This window comes from Rhinoraja longicauda, chromosome 31 (genome assembly GCF_053455715.1).
Source record: "Rhinoraja longicauda isolate Sanriku21f chromosome 31, sRhiLon1.1, whole genome shotgun sequence".
NCBI lineage: Eukaryota > Metazoa > Chordata > Chondrichthyes > Rajiformes > Arhynchobatidae > Rhinoraja > Rhinoraja longicauda.
Genome location: NC_135983.1, coordinates 6,514,568 through 6,527,087, shown reverse-complemented (window position 1 = coordinate 6,527,087; position 12,520 = coordinate 6,514,568). Strand labels below are relative to the sequence as shown.

Here is a 12,520-nt window from a genome sequence, read left to right as displayed (position 1 = left end):
TAATAAATACATGCTGACTTGGACCAATCCTTTTACTGCTATCCAAATGCGCTGTTATTACCTCTTTAATAATTGACTCCAGCATCTTCCCCACCACTGATGTCAGGCTAACTGGTATATAATTCCCTGTTTTCTCTCTCTTGCTCCTTTCTTGAAAAGTGGGATAACATTAGCTACCCTCCAATCCACAGGAACTGACCCTGAATCTATTGAACATTGGAAAATGATCACCAATGCGTCCACGATTTCTAGAGCCACGTCATTGAGTACCTTGGGATGCAGACCATCAGGCCCTGGGGATTTATCAGTCCCATCAGTGTACCCAATACTATTTCTCGTCTAATGCAATTTTCTTTCAGTTTCTCTGTCTCCATAGTGCATCACCTATGAGATCCTTCGTCCTCATAGGTGATGCACTGTATAGGTGGCATGAAGATGTGCATGTTAATTGAAGTAGTTAATACTTTTAGGTTAACTAGCAGTGTTGTTTATTTGGGTTGTTGGTGTCATAGTTTTTAATAGTTCATGGCATCTTATAATCAGTGAGATCTTTGGCACGTCCTTCAAATTTCTTAGAAGCTGCAGGCAAAAGCGGGCCAGTGCAACATGTTGATACAAAAGTAACCAAATCTGTGTTTGATTATTGCTGTATCAATAATATATTTCAGTTACTTTCACGCTTGCAAAATACACCCAAGATGGATAAACATATTTTGTGTCGTGTACTTGTTTTACAAGAATATAGCATGAGTTTCACAGGATCCTTTTAGCTTTTGCAGAGATTAATATCAATTTGAATAAAAACTGAGCTTTGCACGTTATAAACTCGCTATGTCATTGATGTCAGCTTTAGTTGAAAGCTGTTGATAGAAGATTTGCTTTTAACAAATTATTAATAACTGAAAAGCCTAAATTCATGGGGCATTTGGGAGAAATCAGTTGCTTGATATGTGGAAGTTGAATCTGTTTTATTGTATGTTTGAATTAGGTAACTCCCTTATAAAAGATAATAAATGCTCTGGTGGCTGATCAATAGATTATGCTTTGAGATTGTGGACATAATAGGGTAATCGAACAACCGTTACATGTGAAGTGTGTAGGAAGGAACTACAGATTCTGGTTTAAATCGTTGATAGACACAAAACGCTGGAGTAACTCAGCGGAGTTACTCAGCTCAGTGGGACAGGCAGCATCTCTGGAGAGAAGGTATGGTTGACGTTTCAGGTTGAGAGGGTCTCGACACGATACGTCACCCATTCCTTCTCTCCAGAGATGCTGCCTGTCCCACATGCTGAGTTACTCCAGCATTTTGTGTCTATCTTCAGTTAGATGTGAAGCTATAACAATAGTCTGGCTCCTATGAGCAAATGTTTAACATATGTACATTGAGGTTATAAAACCCTGTCTGAATATACAGAGCAGAGAACAGGAACGTGATGTTCTGTTCCAACCATTTGGGGAATGAATAATGGGTTAAGTGAAATAGGAAATGGCTCGAATCAAATTAAAGAACTTGTATCTATGATTAGTCTGATATAAATATTCATTTGGAAGCTTTTGTAGAACTAGTTAATTGTTCAGTATTAATTATGTTGTCATATTTGTTTACACTTTTAATTGCTGTTTCTATTTTTAAATTAGTCATATGTTACTTTTTTGTGGCTGTTCATTAGTTGTTCAGTGCAACTTCCTCTTTGGAAGAGAGCAACTGACTTTGCTCTCAATCATTTACTGTTTTTCATTTCATTTCAGATCACATTGCCAAGATCAAAATATTGAACGTTTGGTCCAATTGCTTGCTGTAAAGCTCTGCATGTGGCCAGCTGCTAAAGGTTGCTAATAAGTAAGTATGCTTTTCAACATCTTGGGGACAAATTTAAAAACACTAAACCTATTTAAGTTCCTAACTTGAAAGAACCATTTTATGCCTTGGGATGCAAGTGGAAGGAATGACATGCAATAATGTTTAAGTGTGAGCTTAGGTGGTTATTTGATCAATGGGGACTTTGCAACTGGGTTTTATCCTTAATGTACAAGTTTTTGTTGCTATTCAGTTGTGATGCTTCTCCCAGAATTAAATGCCTCCTACTATGAATAGGCGGAGGTGTTTTAAAATGAATTTTATAGAAACATAGAAAATAGGTGCAGGAGGAGGCCATTTGGCCCTTTGAGCCAGCACCGCCATTCATTGTGATCATGGCTGATCATCCACAATCAGTAACCTGTGCCTACCTTCTCCCCATATCCCTTGATTCCACTGGCCCCTCGAGCTCTATCTAACTCTCTTTTAAATTCATCCAGTGAATTGGCCTCCACTGCCTTCTGTGGCAGATAATTCCACAAATTCGCAACTCTCTGGGTGAAAAAGTTTCTTCTCACCTCAGTTTTAAATGGCCTCCCCTTTATTCTTGGACTGTGGCCCCTGGTTCTGGACTCCCCCAACATTGGGAACATTTTTCCTGCATCTAGCTTGTCCAGTCCTTTTATAATTTTATATGTCTCTATAAGATCCCCTCTCATCCTTCTAAACTCCAGTGAATACAAGCCCAGTCTTTCCAATCTTTCCTCATATGACAGTTCCACCATCCCGGGGATTAACCTTGTGAGCCTACGCCGCACTGCCTCAATAGCAAGGACGTCCTTCCTCGAATTAGGAGACCAAAACTGCACACAATATTCCAGATGTGGTCTCACCAGGGTCCTATACAACTGCAGTAGGACCTCTTTACTCCTATACTGAAATTCACTCATTATGAAGACCAACATGCCATTAGCTTTCTTCACTGCCTGCTGTACCTGCACGCTTATTTTCAGTGACTGGTGTACAAATACACCCAGGTCTCGTTGCACTTCCCCTTTAGCTAATCTGACACCATTGAGATAATAATCTGCCTCCTTGTTTTTGCCGCCAAAGTGGATAAACTCACATTTATCTACATTATACTTCATCTGCCATGCATCTGCTCACTCACTCAACCTGTCCAAGTCACCCTGCAACCTCCTAACATCCTCTTTGCAGTTCTCACTGCCACCCAGCTTTGTGTCATCGGCAAGCTTGCTAGTATTACTTCCAATTCCATCATCCAAATCATTAATATATATTGTAAATAGTTGCGGCCCCAGCACTGTCTTGCAGCACTCCACTCGCCACTGCGTGCCATTCTGAAAAAGACCCGTTTATTCCTACTCTTTGCTTCCTGTCTGCCAACCAATTCTCTATCCATGTCAATACCCTACCACCAATACCGTGCTCCAATTTTGCCCACCAATCTCCTGTGTGGGACCTTATCAAAGGCTTTCTGAAGGTCCAGATACACTACATCCACTGGCTCCCTCATCCATTTTACTTGTTACATCCTCAAAAAATTCCAGAAGATTAATCAAGAAGGATTCCCCCTTAATAAATCCATGCTGACTTCGACCAATCCTTTTACTGCTATCCAAATGCGCAGTTATTACCTCTTTAATAATTGACTCCAGCATCTTCCCCACCACCGATGTCAGGCTAACTGGTCTGTAATTCCCCCTTTTCTCTCTCGCTCCTTTCTTGAAAGGTGGGATAACATTAGCTACCCTCCAATCCACAGGAACTGATCTCGAATCCATAGAACATTGGAAAATGATCACCAATGCGTCCACTATTTCTAGAGCACCCCGAGTACCCTGGGATGCAGACCATCTGGCCCTGGAGATTTATCAGCCTTCAGTCCCATCAGTGTACCCAATACTATGTCTCGCCTAATGCAAATTTCTTTCAGTTCCTTTGTCTCCCTTGATCTCTGTCCTCTAGTACATCTGGGAGATTGTTTGTGTCTTCCTTAGTGAAGACAGAACCAAAGTGCCTGTTCAACTCTTCTGCCATTTCCTTGTTACACATTATAATTTCACCTGTTTCTGCCTTCAAGGGATCCACATTTGTCTTTACTAATCTTTATCTCTTAATGTACCTAAAGAAGCTTTTACTATATATTCATGGCTAGCTTACCCTATCTTTTCACCCAGTATTGCCCTTTTTGTTACCTTCTATTGTCCTTTAAAAGTTTCCCAATCCTCTGGCTTCCCGCTACTCTTTGCTATGTTATACATCTTTTCCTTTAGTTTTATTCCATCCCTAACTTCCCTTGTTAGCCACGATTGTCTCTTGCTCACCTTAGAATCTTTCTTCCTCTTTGAAATGAAATGATCTTGCATCTTCTGGATTATGCCCAGAAATTCCTGCCATTGCTGTTCCACTGTCATTTCTGCTAGGATCCTTTTCCAGTCGACCTTGGCCAGCTCCTCTCTCATGCCCTCATAGTCCCCTTTATTCAACTGCAACACTGACACTTCTGATTTAACCTTCTCCCACTCAAATTGCAGATTAAAACTAATCCTAATATGGTCACTACCTCCTAGCGGTTCCTTTACCTTGAGTTCCCTCAAATCTGGTTCATTGGACAACACTAAATCCAGAATTGCCTTCTCTTTGGTAGGCTCCAGTACAAGCTGCTCGAAGAATCCATCTCGGAGGCACTCTACAAACTCCCTTTCTTGGGGTCCAGAACCAACCTAATTTTCCTAGTCTACCTGCATTTAGAAATCTCCCACAACCACAGTGGCATTACCTTTGTTACATGCCGATTTTAACTCCTGCTGCAATTTACACCATATATCCAGGCTACTTTTTGGGGGCCTGTAGATAACCCCCATTAGTGTCTTCTTACCTTCACAGCGACTCTACATCGTCAGTCCCAATGTCAGCCCTCGCAAGGGACTGAATTTTATCCCTCATCAACAGAGCTACTCCACCTCCTCTGCCCACCTGCCTGTCCTTTCTCTAGGACGTATAACCCTGAATATTCAGTTCCCAGTCCCGATCCTCCTGCAGCCATGTCTCTGTAATCCCCACAATGTCATACCTACCAATCTCTAACTGAGCCTCAAGCTCATTTACTTCTTATGTCTCGCTTTCTTTAACGTGAATTCCAATCTCTGCATTACTTCCAGTAGTTTCTGTACTTGGATATAACCAATTTCAGAGATTATATTTTGCTTACAGGGAAATTGAACCTTTTTTTGACCAGCAGTAATAGACTTAATGTGCATTGTTTGAAAGAAAATTCAATGGAAGGATAATCTTGCTATTGAGGGCGTGCAACGTAGCTTCACTAGGTTAATTCCCGGAATGGCGGGATTGTCGTATGTTGAAAGATTGGAGCGATTAGGCTTGTATACACTGGAATTTAGAAGGATGAGAGGGGATCTTATTGAAACATATGAGATTATTAAGGGATTGGACACGTTAGAGGCAGGAAGCATGTTCCCAATGTTGGGGGTGTCCAGAACCAGGGGCCATAGTTTAAGAATAATGGGTAGGCCATTTAGAACGGAGATGAGGAAAAGCTTTTTCAGCCAGAGAGTTGTAAATCTGTGCAATTCTCTGCCTCAGAAGGCAGTGGAGGCCAATTCTCTGGATGCTTTCAAGAGAGAGCTAGATAGAGCTCTTAAAGATAGCGGAGTCAGGGGGTATGGGGAGAAGGCAGGAACGGGGTACTGATTGTGAATGATCAGCCATGATGACATTGAATGGTGGTGCTGGCTCGAAGGGCCGAATGGCCTACTCCTGCACCTATTGTCAATGATAGAAGACAACGTTGTACTTATCCGTTCTATGCCATCAGACCTCTAAGCAAAGGAATTTGCGTCACAAGGTGTATTTGTGCTTTGCTTAACTGGTTGACAGCTGAGCAGATAATGTTACCCAATGAAAGCAGGGTTCATGAGCTGCCTTTCATGTTCTTGGTCGAATCCAGTGAGGGCCTGAGAGTAGAAACAAGGAACTCCAAGGAAGGACACACAATGCTGGAGCAACTCAACGGGCCAGGCAGATTGATGGAAAGCAGGGATAGGTGACACTTCGGGTCAGGACCCTTCTTCAGACCATGTTTGGGCAGAAGGAAAGGTAGTAAGATTCTAAACCATTTAAAAAAAAAATTTGGGAAAGAAATTGAAAACTGAAGGAGGAATCTAGTTTCAAATATACTCTGGCTTTCTCACTAAATGAACGTTTAGTGACTTTTATTCTTGTGTTTCAGATATTAGTCTCTTAGTGACCTTTTTATCATTTTGCACAGGCTGACAGATTAAATGTAAATAAGCTTTTTTCCATTGCCAGATTTCATTTTCAATGCACATGGACGACGTGAAATTTAAATCGGTTTGCTTGAGAACTGCTTGTGCGTAGTTGTACAATTGGAACTGGATATTTGTTCTCTCGTGACTAACAAATTGAGGTTTTTCCCATAATGACGAATGCACTTCCCTTTTTATCATAGTGGTACCCAGTTATGCTTGCAAGCAGAACATGTTCTGTACTGTCACAATAAAGCGAGGAAATTGTCAGCATTCTGTTCTGTTTATGAGTTTCATATCACCCCGAAAGCTTATTGGTGGTGAAAGAAGGCGTGGAATTACTTACTGTAGAGCATTGTGTGAGAACTAATGTGGAAGCTAATTAGCCTCAGTAATTCTGAGCCTGCAAGAAGGCATAATCCAATTGCAAAGCCTGCCAATCAGAACTCTTTGGACACGTCCATATTTGTTTTGTTTTTTTCTCGGCTACCAAGCTGAGAAATGCCTGTGCTAGGAATAAATTAAACCACGGTGTCGGGTTTCCAGTGTTTACATCAAATATTTGCAAATCACAGCAAATTTATGACACAGGAAGAGACCTTTTGGCCCATGTGTCCATGCTGGTTTTAACAACTCATCAGCCAAAACCTGCCTTAGAGTTATTGATCTGTAGCTTTTGGGCCACGGCTCCTGAGAAATAATGTGGCTTATTGCAGAGAGATGTATCAGCTGCTCTTCAATTATAGAGGTCTGGATTGTCCTGGTCCTGGACCTTACCTGATACTTGTGTTTCCCACGTATGTGTATGTTTTAGAAGCAAAGTGAGCTGATCCCTGACCTCCAGTGGTTGTCTGGTGAGGAGCATCAGGCTTTGTTCTCTGAATAAGATGTGTCTTTGAAATTCACTAATAATCTTTTTAAATGTTTCTAATGCATAATAAACAAAAACTTGTTAAAAGGCCAGCAAATCTTCAAAGACAAGTAAAATTAATTAAACCAGTTAATTCCATGAGGCCCTATGAACAGAAATGCTCCCTAAAAATAAACTGAGTCTTAGGTATGGAGTGCATCTGGACTTTCTTCCCAGGAAGTTTCTCTTCCTTTTAAACTCAATTATGCATCCTGTGATAGAGCAGACAGATGAATCAGCATCTAACCTTAATTCTGTCTTAGACTTACGCAATTGATCACACATGCATTGGGAGCCTGAGACTTCCTGAGGTACAAGTAGCTGCTATCTGATGGTTCCCTTGTTAACAGCCAGCGGTCAAGGAGCATAATCCAACCCAAGGAGAAACTTCTGCCTTGGAAAATCACCCCTTCTCGGTAACATTTACTACTGAGAGATTTGTAAATACAATGTTTACTGTTTCTAGCTGTGAAATGCTTTACCCTAGCTGTGAAAAGCTCAGGCCGGGAGTCTTAAGAATCTATGTAGACGAAGTATCTGAAGTAGAGAGAGAACTGAAGAATGTTTGTTTCAGTTTTGGATTAGATTTGGATGGATACTTAAAATGGCAAGACTTCAAATTGAGCACCATTCAGTTCTCTTTTAATATTTACTATCTTGTTTTTGGGACAATAATGACTTCCATGCTTTCCTCTGGTTTATCTAAGTTGAAATAACCTCCGAAAGTGAGAGCTTAAAGTTCCTTTTTTCTGTTGAAGATAGGTAAAGGGAACTACATTTCCTGTTAATGTCTAAAATGTTGCAGTAACTCAAAACCAAACTATTTTAACTAAACCTTGCGAACTGACTTCCCCTTTTAACCTTCTAGACCCTATTTAAATACAGGTGAGAGCTCATTGTACACAGCTGTGCAACAGTTTCTTCCTGCTAATTTGTTATAGGCATGATGAAGTTGATTTTGTATTTGTAGGAAAAAAACTACAGATGCTGGTTAAAATTGAAGGTAGACACACAATGCTGGAGTAACTCAGCGGGACAGGCAGCATCTCAGGAGAGAAGGAATGGGTGACGTTTTGGGTCGAGACCCTTCTTCAGACTGATCAATCATGAAGAAGTCATCAATCAGTCTGAAGAAGGGCCTCGACTCAAAATGTCAGCCATTCCTTCTCTCCCGAGATGCTGCATGACCCGCTGAATTACTCCAGCATTGGGTGTCTACCTATGTTTTTGTATTTGCTGGTTATTTTTCCAGGAGTGGTTTTATTTTATAAATTATTTTACAAATGCACTTGGGGTGGGGATTTTTGAAGATGATTTCACTTTGCATTTATCGGATCCACAGTTCATTATAGAATGATAATTCTGCATCTAATTTTAGGTAAGATTACTTATTTATAACTGCAATGCAGTAACAATCTGTTTTGTTTAAGAATATGTACAAAAATATGTACAAATACGTACAAAAAATATCCAAAACAATCGTACTACGTCACATCATTGCTGATACCATTCTGCTGACAAGAACTAATTTAAACATTGTTCCACCTTGTGTCGCCTTCTGTGCATGTCTGGATAGTGGATCAAATTGGTTTTTTTTCATCCTCTGTTCACATTGCTTCTGTGCACAATCAAAAACGCTGCTGTCAAAAGCAAGTCCTTGCTTCCTATAAACTGTCAATGATCTTCTGCGCTGTGCATCTGTTAATTTGGGTCTGGTGTGGGAAAATAAATCCCTTGTACAGCTGGTGAGTTAAGTGCAAATAACTTAAAATGCATCGCACTTCCTTGACTTTTCCACCGTTTGGACAAATAATACTAATGTTGTGATGGATTGAGTATCTTGGGCATTAAAGGAAACATCACCCTGATTATTAGGACATGAAGTAAAATAGCAGCTGAACTGCAAAGCACTGGCTCTATAATTACTTCAAAATCTGTTCTTGATTATTTGGGACATAATTCTGTGAGAAAATGCATCAACATGAAATCAGACATTTTGTGCTTCCACGTGCTCCATCTTGCTAACTCTCATACAAGCAGGTATTCACTCAAGATTATGTCTCCTCATGGCTTTGAAGCCTGAATTGGAATAAAAGGGTAAAGTGAGTGTCTTCATTGCTAACATTAAATGGCCAGTTACTGATGAAAAAACACTGAAAATCCTCACCATGAGCAACACTGGAAATAGTAAAATATGGAATTTTGGTTGATAATCTTTCATTTAAAATTTAGTTTAGATTAGTTTAGAGATACTGTGTGGAAACAGGCCCTTCGGTCTGCCGAGTGTGTGCCAAGAGCGATCCCGTACACTACTATCCTACACACTAGGGACAATTCGCAATTTTTACTGAGGCCAATTAACCGACAAACCTGTACGTCTTTGGAGTGTAGGAGGAGACCCCGGGAAAACCTACACAGTCACGGGCAGAACATACAAACTCCATACAGACCGCACCTGTGGTCAAGATTGAACCCGGGTCGCTGTAAGGCAGCAACTCTACCACTGTGCCACCATCCCACCCACTATTATTTAAAAGAATGTCATACTGCTGTTATAAAGATGACATACTGTGGCAATTGTAACTGAATTCCTAGATTAATATGTTAAATTTGTAGGTTGACACACCTTTCCCTTTTTATTCAAATTTGAAAATAAAAAGTAAAAGAGCACTTTAGTAAATGGTTAGGTAACGTATTTCATTCTAAGGAAAGCATAGTGTCTGGCACTGTTTCTGCTAATAAGCTGGATTATAGAAATTGTTCATCAGTATAAATGTAATAGCCATAATCTGATTCACATGCAGTATGACTAAATTTAAATTTTGTAAGCAGCACCTAAAATCAGCAAGTGAAACCAAACTTTCTAAAATCAATCTAGGTCTATTTTGAGAACTTGGAGGTGAAATGTGTAGAAGTAGTGCCTCTGTTCAGTGATGTGTCGAGTTCCTTTCTTCTTAAGCCCTTGGCTCCTCTAGGGAACATAGGCCACTGACAAATGTCCTCCACCTCACTCGGTTGTTGGCGGTTCTTTCAAGATCTCCCCAGTTGAGCCCACTCCCAGACATTTCTTCCTGGACACCTCTTCTCCAGCTGTTCCTCGGGCGACCTCTTTTCCTTTTTCCTTGGGGGTTCCATTTCAGGGCTTGCCGGGTGATGTTTGTGGCAGGTTTTTTGAGGGTATGTCCAATCCAACTCCATTTTCTCTTTCGAATTTGTAAGTCAATGGGATCCTGGCTTGTTTTCCACAGGTCCACTTTGCTTACTTTGTCTCTCCTCCAGATGTTTAGTATTCTCCTGAGGCAGGCGTTAATGAATGTTTGCAGCCTATTTGTTGTGTGTTTTGTTGTTCTCCATGTCTCTGATCCATACAGCATTACCTGCTTCACATTTGAATTAAAGATGCGTATTTTGGTGTTGATTGAGATGTATTTTGAACTCCAGATCTTCCTGAGCATGTTAAGCACCATCCGAGCCTTATTAATTCTGTTTTTTATGTCTGCATCTGCCCCTCCGGTGTTGTCCACAAACTGCCTAGGTATGTGAATGTTTCTACTCCAAAGATCCACTCCAAAACCAGCAACCCTATCCTCATGCACAGCACTGCCCTAGAGGAGGTAGAAACATTCACGATGTGTCAAGTATACTCATCTGAAATTTGAAGACAAACACAAAAAGCTGGAGTAACTCAACGGGTCAGGCAGCATCTCTGGAGAAAGGGAATAGATGATGTTTTGGGTCAAGACCCTTCTTCAAATTTCTGAAACTTGCTTGGATTCAAGATACTGTATACACAATGTTGTTGACATACTCGTAAACATAGATCATAGAAACGTACTGCACAGGAACAGACCGGAATAGTGAAAGGCTTGGATAGAGTGGATGTGGAGAGGATGTTTTCACTAGTGGGAGAGTTTAAGACTAGTGGTCATTTCCTCAGAATTAAAGGACGTTCCTTTAGGAAGATGAGCAGGAATTTCTTTAGTCAGAAGGTGGTGAATCTGTGGAACTCTTTGCCACAAAAGGCTGTGGAAACCAAGTCAATGGATATTTTTAAGGCAGAGGTAGATAGATTCTTGATTAATACGGGTGTCAGGGGATATGGGGAGAAGGCAGGAGAATGGGGTTAGGAGGGAGAGACAGATCAGCCATGATTGAATGGTGGAGTAGACGTGATGGGCGGAATGGCCTAATTCTGCTCCTATTATTTATGACCATGTGCCGAACAAGATGCCAAGTCTAACTAATCTCATCTGCTTGCACATAATCCATATCCCTCCATTCCCTGCATATCCATGTGCTCTTAAATTATTGTTGGGTGTGAACTCCAGATAGATTGCATGTTATTTACTACATTACGTCATTTCATTCCTTCATCTTTTTTTATGGTAATTTACAAGTAGAAAAATTCTGCGAAGAAAGACAATTGTTTTGTGTTTGTAAGAGATATTCGATATCCTGAATATTTTTTTCAAGATATTTGTGCCCTCTGGATGTTGAATATCACAGTGCTTTGGCTCTTTGAGTTGTTGGTTTATTTTTTTACTGTTGGTTTTATACTGATTATTTTAAATTGGTTAATATTGGTCACAATTGATTCACTATTGTGGGCAATAGAAGATAGCAGTTTGAATCCAATCCCCTCCCCCCCCCCCTCTCTCTGGTATACTTTTCTTTCATACTTGATTTACTTCACATTTATTATTCACATTTTTGAGCCTTAGTACAAATTAGCCAATATAAATTTAATTCAAGTGAGTAAGTTTTTAAAAAAATGGAATTTACTTGAATAAATACCTATATATAATTGAGGCCTGAAATAAATAAGAGTAGGCATTTTAAGTGGATAACTATATGCACGATTGCTTTAACAAGATTTTCCAGTTTAACTTGCTGAGGGATAGCTTCTTTTCAAGCTTGTAGTCTTTAAACATATTAACACCCACAGCAAACTAAATTGCTGACTACTTTGGGGCTTGCTTTCTCTTTCATATGGATTCTGCAAGAAAGTTCTATCCATGTTGAGGCACTGTTAGTAAGAATTGAGAATCATCCCTTGGGTTGATAATTTGCAAAGAATAGCAAATTAAATTAGTTAGTAATTGCCCTGTGCCTTGTAGTCCTGGTAAATCATTATAAGTACTTATCTGAGAAAGTTCACTTAAGCCAAAAGGAAGATTCAAGTGATCCTTTAACTCTCCTGGCAATGCGAGGGTAATCATGCAGATTATGACAGTGTCTGGTGAAGCCTATATTTTATTTGTGGGATGAATATTTATGCACCGGATGAAGAAAAGTAAGAAAAGATTACATTCAAAGATCATCTTTTAGGTCAATTCGGGATTGAACACTGATATTTTTCTGATACCGAAGAACATGGTAGCTAATATTTATTTTCTGTTCTGCCAAGGCTTCCACTAGTTTCATCGTGAAGTAAATAGAAATCCCAAAGATTTTGCTTCCACCCTACCCATCTGAGCCAGAGTACGTAGTTGAGTTGAA

The 12,520-nt window shown here is 40.1% G+C and overlaps 1 protein-coding gene across 13 annotated transcripts in view; it reads left to right on the top strand.

Annotated features, from left to right (window-relative positions):
- gapvd1 (GTPase activating protein and VPS9 domains 1) overlaps positions 1–12,520 on the top strand; it is a 114,907-nt gene that overhangs the window by 17,506 nt on the left and 84,881 nt on the right. For all 13 annotated transcript variants that reach the window (XM_078426281.1, XM_078426279.1, XM_078426276.1 and 10 more), the window contains exon 2: positions 1,753–1,843. The gene's annotated coding sequence lies outside the window, so the exon portion shown is untranslated. The remainder of the gene's footprint in view (positions 1–1,752; positions 1,844–12,520) is intronic.